We start from the raw sequence: 14701 nt of genomic DNA on the forward strand, positions 1-14701 counted from the left end.
TAAAACGGTTACCCTATAATTAATTATATACATACTATTTATTTATTTATTTATTTTTACCCCCAAAAAGAATAATAACAAAAAAAAAATTATTTACATTAATAAAAGAAGGAAAAATGCTTTTTTTATTAATTTGGTTTGACAAGGGAAAGATTTTGCCCCTACGTATCTTCAGGTTCAATAGGGAAATCAAAACTCACGTAGTTCTTGGGTAGAAAATATTTATGTGTTGACCGATTTTATTATTATTTTTATTTATATACGTATCAAAAAAATAAAAATAAAAATGTAATAATAGTAATAATGATGATGATAATAATAATAATAATAATAATAATAATAATAATAATGATAATAATAATAATAATATTTATTCATGAATTATATCTTCTATATTTGATTTAAAGTAAAGACAAAAAATTAATTTTTCTTTTAAAAAAAAATAACGTAACGTGGCGGTATGTGAACGTGACAGATGGACACGGCGATGAAATAGTCTGTTAAATTATTTGCTCGTACGTTGTCGGATATGTCGCGACACAAAGGTCACCGACGATTGAGAGTGAGTAATATGGTGCGACGAGCGAGGATGAATTTCATCCGACGACAGCGACCATTAATTCTAATCCTAATGGTAAAAACATTTATCTGTTGTTATGATTTTTTTTATTTGATAAAGACGTATTATAAATATTATATTATAATATGGTGAAATTCATTTTCTCCGCCTATAAACATCAATTAGTTATATTTTTTTAATTATTTTTGTGTTACAAAGAAAACAATTTTAGGATTAAACGATTCTTTAAAAAAATGAAAGCTTAACACATGAGTTTACTTTTTATAAAGAGAAAAAAATAGAAAGCGAAATAAAATATATTTAAAAAAAAATGCAAAACAAAACAAAGACTAATAAGCAGAAAATTAGAGAGAAAAAAAATAAGAAAAATGATACCTTACTCCTGAATTGTTGTTTTGCTAGACCGATTGTTTCAAGATCATATTATCTTCTTCTCTTTTACCAACTAAGCTCTCTATTTTTTATGTGCTCTCAATTTGTGTTTCAAATTGTGTTCCCTTTTGTCCTCTTGTAGCAGCCTATTTATAGACTTTTAGGTGTAGATTACAAAACACAAGAGAATAATTGTCAATTGATTACCATTAATCTATTTCTTTTCGGTTTCTTTTCATTTAATTGGCCACAATTATACTAATTCTTATTGCCATTGATTTATTTCTTCGGTTTCTTTTCTATTCAATTGATCACCATTATACTGATTTTTATGACCATCAATCCATTTCTTTTCTGTTTTTTTTTTTTCATTTATTTTGATCATCATTACATCGATTTTTAGTACCATTAATTCATTTCTTTTCAGTTTCCTTTATTTTTATTTCTTATTATTATTTTAGAAAAGAGTCTGAACTAGAATTAGAGGCAAACAAAAACTGAAAACGCTTGTGATTGTCTAAAGTTTATATCCCTAATTATTTATTTTTATTTTTCTTCACATATATTTATATATTTATTATTATTAATATTATTATTATTATCATTATTATTATTATTATTATTATATCCTTTTTTAATAAAAGTAGAAAATAAATTAAAATCGGACAAAATTAGGTGTCAACCGCTATAGTCAACAAAAAGGCATTGGTTACACTAAGACATTTGATCTAGTGGCCTGGTAAGAGGCTATTTTTATGCAGCTCTCTTTTGTTGCTTATATTAAAATTATATTATTTCAAAAGGATTTTAAAAATGCATTTTTAAATGGGTATATAAGTGAAGAAGTTTATGTTAAGAAACCCCAAGTTTTGAAAGTTCTGAATTTTCAGACCATGTATTTAAACTTAGGAAATCATTGTATGGTTTAAAGCAAGCACGTAGGGCATGGTATGATAGAATAAGTAACCTTTTGCTTAAAAACAATTTTGAAAGAGGACAAGTAGACAACGCCCTATATAGAAAATCAATAGGAAATTACATTCTTATCATTCAAATTTATGTTTATGACATTATTTTTGGATCTACTAATGACACTATTTGTTAAGAATTTTCTAAGTTAATGCAACTTAAATTTCAAATGAGTATGATGGGATAACTTTTAAGTTCTTCTTAGGAATACAAATAAAGCAAAGTCATAAAGGATGAATCAAGCCAAAAGGGTGACAATAAAACATATAGAAGAATGATTGGATCATTGCTTTACCTTACTGCCTCCGTACCTGATATTATGTTTAGTGTGTGTGTGTATCAAGATTTCAGGCTAATCAAAGGCAATCTTATTTAGCCGATTTTAAGATGATTTTTTTATACTTAAAAGGTACTACCAACCTTAGCTTGTTCTACAAGAAATCTACTAAGTACAAATTTAGTGGCTATTGTGATGTTGATTATGCTGGAGACAAACTTAGGAGAAAAAGCACAAGTGGAAACTACACATTTCTTGGTGAAAACTTAATCTCATGGTCAAGAAAAGGCAAAGCACAATTGCAATGTCAACATCAGAGACTGAGTACATTCAGCAGCTTGTTGTAGTTCTCATTTTCTATGGATGAAACATCTACTAGAAGATTACCAGATTCTTGATAGTAACATGCCCATATTTCTGGTGACAACACTTCTGTCGTTAGCCTAACCAAGAACACAATCCGATATTCTAGAGCCAAACACATAGAAATAATACATCACTTTGTTAGGAACTTTGTTCAAAAAGGAGTACCAAATATCCATTTTGTAGACATTGAACATCAATGGACTGACATATTCACCAAACCACTAGCTGAAGATAGATTTGACTTCATCAGGAAAAATCTAAATATTACCTTTATAATTGAATGATGTCGTGAAAAGCTTAGAGTAATTTAGATTCATACTAGGATCTATGTTATATCCTTTTAAGGCTATGTTTTATGTTATGTTCATTCTATTAAAAAAAATAGGGCAAATACCAACAACAAAAAAGGGTTCACTTCAAGTCTTTTTGTCTGATTCAAAAGGAGGAGAAAGACATTTGAGAACAATAATGTGGCAAGATAATGAAAAAGTTACTTAGACTTAGGGGAGCCTTAAGTCAAGGGGAGTCAGGTAATAAAAGAAAAATTGTTATCAAAATACAGTTTTGTTATCATAAAAAAGGGGGAAGATTGTTGGAATCCAGTTTGTTTTCCACTTATAATTTTGATGTTATCAAAAGTATTTTATGAGAACAATAAATTTGGACTAATGGCTTCATTAAGTATGCAGAAATCAGAGCATAAAAATCAGAGGAAAACACCAAAGGATTTCACCAGAGGAAATGAAATCAAATAAGTCAAATCAACTTGCTGGAAAAGTTCGTACATCTACCTCTTATAACATGTTTCTGGTAGTTCAGCGTTTTGTTACGTCTATCTCTAAAGACTGAAGCATGCTTTCTGATTAGCATGCCTCCGATAAGTTTGTGTGTCTTCCTTTGAAGAATTCCTTGCCTCTGAGGATTCAGCAGGCCACTGAAGAATTCTTTGTGTCTGACAATTCAACGTATATTTGGAGTTTTCCATGCCTCTGAGGAATAGTAACTTCAACATGCTTCTAATGAAACTCGTTCCAAAGTGTTGCCTCTATTACACAACACACTCTAAAGGCTGCAACTTGTTCTTGAGCGCTAGCTCTGGTAAACAACACACTCTGAAGTTGCACTAACTCTAATAACGCAATAAAGGTAAAGTTGCCCATGCACTAATTCTAAATCACACGACTTTGCATCTACCTCTAACTCTGATTGTTCAAGCATCACAACATCTGATTGCAACAATCAAGTCAATGATTCTGATGGACAATAGTCAACAACTATGATGGAATGTTAAAGGCTCTAATAGATTGAGAAACATACTTAATTGGACTTGTATCCGTACTTCTGAAGGTTAAAAAACAACCTCAAATTTTGTTCCTGCCCAGATCCAATCAAGAGTATGAAGAAATACTCTAGTTAATCAATTTGCAATTGTAATCTGAACAAATACGCATAATATATTTCTAGAAGAATTGCTCAGATTAGATTCACAAATAAGGAATTGGCTAATGGTCATATTATCAAAACATATATTTCAGAACTATATTTGGAAGAAATATTTGTTGACCAAGTTGGATTAAAGATACGATATAGAAATCACAAGGGACATTTTAGAGTTCCATTTTTCCTATAAATACCACTCAAGGCTAAATAAGATATACAATGAACAACAAACTAAAAAATCCTAAAAACCAAAGTTGTGCAGAAAAACCTCAAGAACTCAACTTTTCTAAGTATTTAGAGTTTAAGATTTTAAGTTCTAGCAAAATACTCGTCCAAAGTAAGGGTCTTCAAAAAAACCAAAAATTGAACCAAACTACATAACTGAACAGAACCGACCTGTTTTTGAACTAAAATGATTTATAAAAATTGAGAATCAAATTGTTTTCGAACTGATTTTCTTAAACAAGAACCGAACATAACTGATTTTCAGTTCGAAAAAATTGAATTGAGTCGTTTTTCAGTTCGAAAAAATTGAACCGAACTAGTTTTTAGTTTGAAAAAACTAGAATCGAATTTTTTTAAAAGTAATTAAGGATAATTATGTAAAATTTGGCCTATAAGAACACTAAGTTAAGCCAGTTTGGTTCAAAGTAATAAACTGGTTCACCGATATATAAAACAGTTCGATTCAGTTTTATGAACTGAATATCAGAGGTCATTTAGGTGGACATCACTAATTTAAATTTAATGTATTTTTTTCTTCAATTCGATTTTTTTTCTTTGATTTAATGTATTTTGTTTGATTTTTTTAATATAATATAATTTTATTATTATTATTAATTATTATTATTTTATTTATTAGATGCGGAGTAAAAATAGGAGAGAATTGTTAACAAACTAAAATTAAGTTGCTAATTTATTTGCAAAATAGGAGAGGGTTGTTAACAAAATAAAATTAAGTAACTAATTTATCTACAAAATATGAGAGAGTTGTTAACAAAATAAAATAGGCTTAATTGCAGTTTTGGTCCCTCTATTTTAGCTGAATCGCGAAAGTAGTCCCCCCATTTTGTTTCTCCCCAGTTTTGGTCCCTCAAATAGAATTTTGGTCCAAAACTTGATGAAATTTCATTTTTTTTGTATTTATTTAAGTCCCACCATGCCTCAAGATTTCATTTGTAACAATTATACCTGAAATTTATGATCATAAATAGTGTAGTACGACTTTAAAAAATGAAATTTCATCAAGTTTTGGACCAAAATTTTGTTTGGGGACTAAAACTGGGGAAAAACAAAATGGAGGGACTACTTTCGCGATTCAACTAAAATAGAGGGACTAAAACTGCAATTAAACCATAAAATAGATAAAATAATATAGGACGTTATTTGTTTTGGCACATCTATTCAACCACATTAATTTTGATGTACCTTTTTTTCTTAAATTTAATGTATTTTGTTTGATGTTATTAATACTAGTGCAGGTAAACATTGGTTCCTAAAATGACAAATATCGGTTAAGTAACAAGTCAAAATTCAAAATTGATTTATTATATTGATTAAATTTGAACCAATCTAACAAGTCAAATACAAAATTGATTTATTACATCGGTTATATTTGAACCAATCTAACAAGTCATATTCAAAATTTAATTAAATTTCATACTTCCTTCATTATAGCAATTAATAAATCAACTAAATATCAATTGAATCGTAGCATTGTCACAACAAATAAGTAGAACCATAACACTAATTTAATTATAGACAGAATCGAATCGAATTAAGCAGCAGTTCGAGTCCGCCCTTCCTCCAAACTCTCACCTTCTTTCGCTCTATCTATCACTTGAAAATAGTAAGGACCATTGTTTCTCAAATATATTGCACTGTAAATAGAAATTATTGACACCACCTAAAAATTGGGGTGAAATTAAAGGATTGCCTGAATAAAATTTCAAAAATCCATAACTTAGGTTCACTTACCAAATGTCTGTCATATAAATGGGTGCTTGAAAGTGTTGTAAGAGCATTTTGTGCCTCATGTTGAGTAAATACTCTACAAAAGAAAAGCCTATATGATTTCCAAACTTCATTGGCAACCTTAGCTTTTAATATGCACGGTTTTGATCCATCAGACATGAGTGAAAGGAAAACATTTGAATAAGTGCACCAAACAACTAAATGTACATATTCTTGCTGGAATGAGCAAAATAGGATAGTACATTAAGATGAATTTCAACTAAAACCAATTGGCAAACATATTATTCTAATTTCAAAATAATATAATGAGCCATCAGGTCCATTTTAATAAGTGTAACTCTTAATTTAGTATGTATCGTATTTTCACAATGTAAAATATAAATGATATTAATCGGACTTCATATCTAAATAATTTTCCAATGGAACTCTAAATATAGTAACGAAACAATCACGCCTATTTCTACCAAGTGGGTATAGGAATGGTGGTTGTTGAAGTCTAAAAGCTTTATAGTAGGTTACTGATTAATAAATTGTCATAATTTGCTTTCCATTTTAATTCATTCAACTCAACTATAATTGTAAACATATTTATTTGATGCATCAACCACTGGTGTTTAAGATCACTATTGAAGGTTAGTAAAAGTTCTTCATATTGTGTTGTCATAACTGGTAACAAATACATGATTCATCGGTCATAGTTTGAACAGGAGAAAGAATGAATGTTTACCAGCAATTGGAACAAATGATCAATTTTAATAGTATTTACCTTGCCAAATGGGCTAAACAATTGTCTCAGATCCTCCACAAAAGCAACATTTTTCACAAGCAACTTTGTTGAACTCTTGTCTTTCTCAACTCTCTTTTGTACTTTACCATCAGTCTTGACATGACAAAGTTGTAAAATAAGAGCATAACTGTCCAAAACAGTACCCTAAACCTAAACTATAACACCCTGAATTTTCAAAACGATGGTGTATTTTTTTTTCAAAAGAAATTAAAATAAATCAGAGAATTAAATAAGTCAATACCTTTGGATAAATAATTGAGTCATTATAATTTATAAGCAACGGAAATGTTTCTCAAAATATGAATCCAAAATATTTACACATCAAAAGTTGGTACATGTAACCCATCGAAAATAACATGTCAAGCTGACAATATTAGTATAAGTACAGTCTTCCATTTTAAAACAAATACAATTCAAAAGAAAGACATATGATCTCTCTATGTCAACCTAATCTGATCATTCTCCAAAACAAACTAAACACCTTGAGTGATCTCCACGCGCCCCGTAAGATCCTCCTAACATAGCTCCAGTCAGGCATTCCCCACAACATTCCCATCCACAGGGTACAAACCGGTAAGATTGTTTTGGCTCTCATCTGAGGGCAAAGCCCAGATTTCCACAATAGTTGTAAAGGGTCACCAACCGAAATTAACAGTTAACACATAACATTTAAGTTTTTAAATGCACAAAATAACCTTTCAACGAAGCATGCACCTTAAAAGGATTTTCCATATGCTAAAAATTCATATAATGCTTGGCAATTAAAAATGAAATCAAAATAAAGTTCTCAATCCATCAAGTAATACATAACTGACTAAGACATTGATAAGAATTTCTACTAAGCCAATCGATTTCCAAATCGATTTCCTGAAGGTTTTTAGTGAAATTTGAACTATGGGCTTAATTCAATCGATTGGACAATCGATTGACAGAATAGCTGAGCCACTGACTTAATGCCAATCGATTTCCAAATCGATTTTGTCAGTTTTGTTGAATTCCTGTATGGCCAAATCGATTTCCAAATCGATTTCTTAAATAGTTTTGAAAAACATATTATAAAATCGATTGGCAAATCGATTATGTCAAATTAGGGAAGTCCCTGTAACTCATTCAATCGATTGGGAAATCGATTTCCCTGCATATTCTTCCAAAAATACATAAATTAACTCAAAATCGTTCATACACAATTCCACATCTTAACACTTAGCAATTCCTACGCGATCACCACGACAAATTGGGTTTCGAAATAGTTTTACAATCCATCACACTTACGCACGATAATCAATACATAACACTTAGCAATTCCAACACAATTACCACGACAACTTGAGTTTCGAAATAGTTTTACAATCAGTCAAACACACGATCACAATACATAACACTTAAACATAACTTGATTCAAACACGACTCATGTGCCAAGCACCCTAATGCAATGCGTATATGTCAAAATGCATGGACTCGGAATTCCAAACCAAAACCCTCCTCGAAGGGTCGTAAATCATAATTGTACCGCCTATCGCAGGCCAAAGTACCAATTACCGAGGTGCCACCTATCACGGATCTGCACGATTTACTAAAAAGCGTAAACCATAAACGTACTGCCTATCACGGGCCCGTATCGTTTACTGAGGTGACACCTATCACGGGTATGCACGGTTTACTAAAAAGAACGTAAATTGTAAATGTACTGTCTATCACAGGCCAAAGTACTATTTACCAAAGTGTCACCTATCACGGGTCTGCATAATTTACAAAAAAGCGAAAATCATATACGTACTGCCTATCATGGACCCGTACCGTTTATCGAGGTGCCACCTATCACGGGTCTGCACGGTTTACAAAAACGTAAATCATAAATGTACCGCCTATCATAGGCCAAAGTACTATTTATCAAAGTGTCACCTATCACGGGTCCGCACGATTTACAAAAAGAATGAAAATGCATGAGCATATACTGACTCCATCCACAACAATCATTAAGCAAATGCAGATATTAAAAGATTTCTCATTTTTAATATTCATTTAACTTAAACGATTTTCACAACAAACATTAAGCAAACAGAAATATTAAGAGATTCTCCATTCTTAATACTCTTTTAACTTAAACGATTTTCAAAACAAACATTAAGTAAACAGAAATATTAAGAGATTCCTCATTCTTAATACTCTTTTAACTTAAACGATTTTCAAAAGAAACATTAAGTAAACAGAAATATTAAGAGATTTCTCATTCTTAATACTCTTTTAACTTAAACGATTTCCAAAATGAACATTAAGTAAACAAGACATTAAGAGATTTCACATTTTTAATACTCATTTAACTTAAACGATTTTCAAAACAAACATTAAGTAAACAGAAATATTAAGAGATTCTTCATTCTGAATACCCTTTTAACTTAAACGATTTCCAAAACGAACATTAAGTAAACAAGACATTAAGAGATTCCTCATTCTTAATACTCATTTAACTTGAACGATTTTCAAAACAAACATTAAGTAAACAAGACATTAAGAGATTCCCCATTTTTAATACTCGTTTAACTTAAACGATTTTCACGACCACATTAAGTTAACGTAGACATTAAGAGATTCCCCATTCTTAATACTCGTTTAACTTAAACGATTTTCACGACCACATTAAGTTAACGTAGACATTAAGAGATTCCCCATTCTTAATACTCGTTTAACTTAAACGATTTTCACGACCACATTAAGTTAACGTAGACATTAAGAGATTCCCCATTCTTAATACTCGTTTAACTTAAACGATTTTCACGACAACATTAAGTAAACGTAGACATTAAGAGATTCTCCATTCTTAATACTCGTTTAACTCTAATGGTTTTCAAATTCCACACAAAACAAACTCAAACATATTATCAAATTCAATCCACGATCCACACCAAAACACATCAATTCATTTCTCCACAAAATCCAACCATACACATATCAAATTTCATCAGTATTAATTAAGAACACGTCAAATACGACGAACACAAATCAACACAATCCACCACTCAAACACAACAAGTTTCATTTACTCAAAATCATACATAAATGAGTTTAAATTCATTTTCCACGAAACATTCATCAATATAACCAAAACCTAACTCTAAGATTTTACCCATAAAGCCTTAGATTCATTTCCCCCCAAATCAACACTTCAACCCTAACAAATTCCTTTGCACACAACCACATATAAGTCCCTAAATGCAAACTAGAAGTTTAGAAGGAGCCATTACCTTAACGTTAGCTTTTACGTTCGATTACCGTACCGCGAGTAAATCCGGTAAAAATCTTTGGTCGCAACGTCGCCTCTAAGTTGGTTCCCTAACACCGTAGCGTGGTAGTGAACAATTTTCCCTTCTATCTCTTCGCAAAACGAAGCTTAGATCTAGATGAAACGGGGAGGTTTGTGTTTGACGGTTTTGAACTCCCTAACACCGTTTTCGAATCCGAGAAGAAGAAAGGAGTTGAGAACTTGATCTTTCTCACCCACTAGCCTTGGGTTTCAATTCTCGAACTTAAAGGAAGCAAAGAAAACGAAAAGGAAGAAGGAAGAAGAAGGGTTCTCGCGCGCGCAGGGAGGGAGAGGAAGAAGTTTTCTTGTTTTCTTTCCTTTCTCTTTCTTTCCTTTGTTTTTCTTTTCTTTCTATTTCCTTTTCTCCTATATATATATATATATTAATATATTATAATTAAAACAAAACCAACAATAATCTAACAACTCTTACCCCCATCATTTCATTCCCCTCTAAGTCTAATTTAATAAAAATATCTACTCTCGTCGCAACTCAATTGTCCGGTACAATTTTCAGCAACCCGAGATATTTTTAACAAAATTATCCGGTATTAAATCCTTCGTAACGGAAGTAAATTATTTTCCGACCATTAATTTTAATCCAAATTCCAAAAATATATTTTTGGCATTTAACTCACTCAATACCAAAAACTGGGCTAACAGCCTAAGAAATTCCACACAAAATACCCTAAAATTGCATAATTTAGGATTTAAAAACTATGGGTCTTACATAAACCCAAAAAATAAATTAAAAACGCCTATGTAAAACAACCAGAACTATAATTAGGATTTCAAATGCATATAGTATAGCATGCATCTTTTGTAGTATGCTAATCAATTATAGATAGATAATCGAGGACCAAATTTAGGCTTGGCAATATATAATAATACAAATAAAGCAATACTTGATCACAAATAATTATTGTCCAAGGACCAAATAATTTAACGAAATCATGACATTTGTACATGATATCAAACATTACTAAAGAAACAATACAAGAATCAAGTACATATATATGTCACAAACTATAGCATAAAAAATGTGTCAATAACGACATGAAAATAATAGGGCATTACCCACACAGGGCACACCCACCATGGTCAACCGTATACTTTTGACAATGTGAATGCATCTTCGGTTTATCTATTCTAAAGGATCAATGCCTGCAATCCTTCCAGCTGCTAGAGCATTCACACTAAGTTCCACATTAATCTCCATCAAGAAATTATCATACTAGTTAAAAATTAACCTCATGATGTCACATGCTAATGGTATATTTTTCTTTTACTAAGCAAAACAAAAAATATTAAAATACGAATACAAGAAATATAATGATGAACAAATCTTATTATTACTAATGTACTACACCCAGACAAAAATGAGATGTTTCTATATCATCGATATGTATTTCATTTTATGCTTGATAGTTATTCTCATCAAGCATATGAAAATAGTTGTCTGATTATTTTCCTTTAATTTGAAGTAATTGGACATTATCCCTTACAGTCTCGGTCAACCTAAATCAACAAATTAGCTAACTAAATTTTTTTGGGATCACATACTATGTACGGCATGTAAATAGTGAAGTAACAACTTTCCCTCATGTAAATAGGATCTCATCTACCAACTGTGAAACATATTCAATTGGATGAAACCAATCCCAAAACAAGTGATTATCAAGATTCAAACAAAGGTTAAGGTATTGCAGACCTTTCAAGCATAGACCTTCTCCATTGAACTTTCCAATTCAGCAACATGTTGATTTTGTTTCAGTCAATCCTACAATATGTTAACTAACATCAATTAAAATAAAATTTAATAATTTAATTTATTTGATAAGTTCTTATCAATATTTTAAAATAACTTAAACCATTTATCATAACTTAAACCATAGATGAGTATGCAGAAACATACTTAAATACTTGTTTTAGCACCAAACTAAGAGTTATTGAGTATCAAACTTGTTAATCTTAGTAAGAATAAGTTGATTTGTTGTTATAACATATTTAAATACTGAACACAAGTTGTATAGAAAAAATCATGGTCAATTTGATAGTAAAACTCAAATTTACAATGTAGGATACATGTACCAAGCTATGTAAAAAGGCAAAGTTTAGAAGGCTATAATTTTCAAATGAAAGTAGAGTACTCATATATAACTAAATCCTAATAGTACTCATATATAACTAAATCTCTATCAGTACTCATATATAACTAAATCCCTATTAATAATCATATATAACTAAATATCTATCAGTACTCGTATATAACTAAATCCCTACTAGTACTCATATATAACTAAATCCCTACTAGTACTCATATTTAACTGAATCCATATACTTGAGGGATATTAAACCTAAACATATTTGACAATAGATATAGTGGAAAATATTTTACCCTTCAAAAGAAAGAAAAATGCTCTAAAGGACATATTTGAAAGCTCTTGCAGCAGTTGCACCTAGGCACATAAGAAATCTAAATAAGTGAAACCCTGGCTCACCCTACAATCACCAACAAAATATTAAGGCTCTGCAGAATAAACAAAATGAACATACAGAAAAAATAAAAAATAAAATATACACCATATTGGTCCTATAACAAATTAAACTATAATGTGGTGTGTGTGAAAATACATGAAATCTCATAATAACAGAGAAGAAGAAAACTAAAAAGAGCTTAATTCATGACAATTTATAGAGTAAGGTTCTATATGTTATCAACATGAATAGATTAAACAGCAATTGGTTAAGTAACTAAAATGCTAATTGAATATAAAATCCCCAAAAACCTTACTATCAGATATTATTATGATAATAGCCTAGAAAAATGCAGATCCATAAAATTAAAGTTCCAAATGTCACAAATTTGCAAGCAGATTACACTTTCACATTTCATGTCATAAATAAAAATCATATAGATTAGCTCAATTACACAAACAACACTAGATCTGAATAGTAAAAGAATATAAGCATAGTGTGAATAAGGGTGAAATTCATTAAATCAAAATTATCACTTAATTAAACTTAAATTCAATGTTCTTAGAGAGGTCATATACAACTCATAAATTAATATCTCAACTAAAGTCATAACAAATTATGTAATAAGAACACTAAACAGAGAAAAAGAAAAAGAGAATATGTAATAAGACCAGTACAAGACATCACCAAACACCTGTGCAAGTTAGAATAACAGAAGAGACAACACCAGCACTAAACACTCTTCAGCCTTTAAATAACACAAGTACAAGACAACACCAAATACCAACAAATAAGTAATAAGAACACTAAATAGAGAAAAAGAGACTAACAGATGAAGAGAATAACACCAGTGCAAATTTCTGGGAAAGTAAGTTCTAGCTAGTTACTTTGAAAAAATTCATCTTACAACTTATAATAATAATAAATATAAAATCAAAACAAAATTCACTCGATCTAATACATTGTCAAACCATTATCAATGGAAAATACATAATCAAGCAATTAACAATGCGATACATGATCAAAATCAGCAAAATTAGCTTACATGTTTTTAGGGACTTCAATAAATTAAAACATTGCTTACATATTTTTAGCAAAATCAGCAAATTCGTTCATAACTACAAAATAGCAATCTCATGTCTAACACGTTCTCAATGAATAATAAAAACTTGAAAGAGAACAAAAACCTAACAACAATATAAAATCCAAAAATTAGAGTTGTTTTCTCAACCAAAATATATTTGAATGTATAACTGTAGATTGAAAAAACTGAAAGAAGAAAGGATATGACTCCTGTTTTCATAGATTTGGGAGTAAAACATTTATATGGCAAAATCATACAGCAAAATCAATAACAAAATTATCAAAATCCATAACAAAATCAATAGCAAAATCATACTGCTAAAATTGCTAAATAAGAAACAAGAATTATTAGAAAATTACTAGAGAAAGGAACGAACATGTTTGGGAGAAACAAGAAATCGACGGCAATGCTTCTCGACAGATGGAAGGGGAAGATAAAGAAAATCGCCGCCGGTGCGGAAGCAGAAAAATCCAAACTTATCGTCGTCGGCGCTGAAGAGTTCGCCTATGAAGGAGGGAGTGAAAGCAAAATTTAGGGCTTGCGAAGTTGAATGTGAATGTGTTTCAGGAAGTTGGTTCACTAAGGTGAAGGCGAAGGCAGAAGAGTTCGCACATTTTTCTAGTTTTGTGGTTAATTTAGGGAAAGTGTTTTATTTAAAATGCTTCTTTATAACGGTTTAAAACGAGAAATTTAACAAAGTTTATGATAATAACAAATTTGTTACTGTCTTTTTTATTATATTGGGTGTACATTAGCCGATCTAAAATTGCCAATGTAAGAAGGTTTAATTGTACTAGGATAATATAATTATTTTTATTTATTAGATCTGGAGAAAAAAAATATAAGGAAGTTGTTAACAAAATAGAATTAAGTTGCTAAGTTATCTACAAAATGGGAGAGAGTGATTAAAATAATATAAATTTATCTACAAAATAAGATGAGTTGTTAAAATAATATAACACGGTATTTGTTTTGGCATATTTATTCAACTGCATTATTTTCTCCAGTTTTATGTATTTTATTTGATTTTATTACTATAATTTTATTTATTTTTTAAAAGATTTGTATTATT

General features: G+C 30.2%; 1 long non-coding RNA gene across 2 annotated transcripts; it reads right to left on the reverse strand.

Annotated features, from left to right (window-relative positions):
- Window positions 1-7013: 7013 nt before the first annotated feature.
- On the reverse strand, window positions 7014-14276 carry LOC113784869 (uncharacterized). 2 transcript variants are annotated; one of them, XR_003471005.2, is made up of 4 exons: window positions 14006-14276; window positions 12466-12569; window positions 11779-11847; window positions 7014-7360 (listed from the first exon to the last, which is right to left on the reverse strand). It is a non-coding gene; the product is annotated as an uncharacterized lncRNA (long non-coding RNA). The 2 variants fall into 2 exon arrangements; XR_012162362.1 differs by lacking the exon at window positions 7014-7360 and adding an exon at window positions 11387-11629 and having other exon boundaries at window positions 11660-11847.
- Window positions 14277-14701: the final 425 nt, after the last annotated feature.

This window comes from Cicer arietinum, chromosome 1 (assembly GCF_000331145.2).
Source record: "Cicer arietinum cultivar CDC Frontier isolate Library 1 chromosome 1, Cicar.CDCFrontier_v2.0, whole genome shotgun sequence".
Lineage (NCBI taxonomy): Eukaryota > Viridiplantae > Streptophyta > Magnoliopsida > Fabales > Fabaceae > Cicer > Cicer arietinum.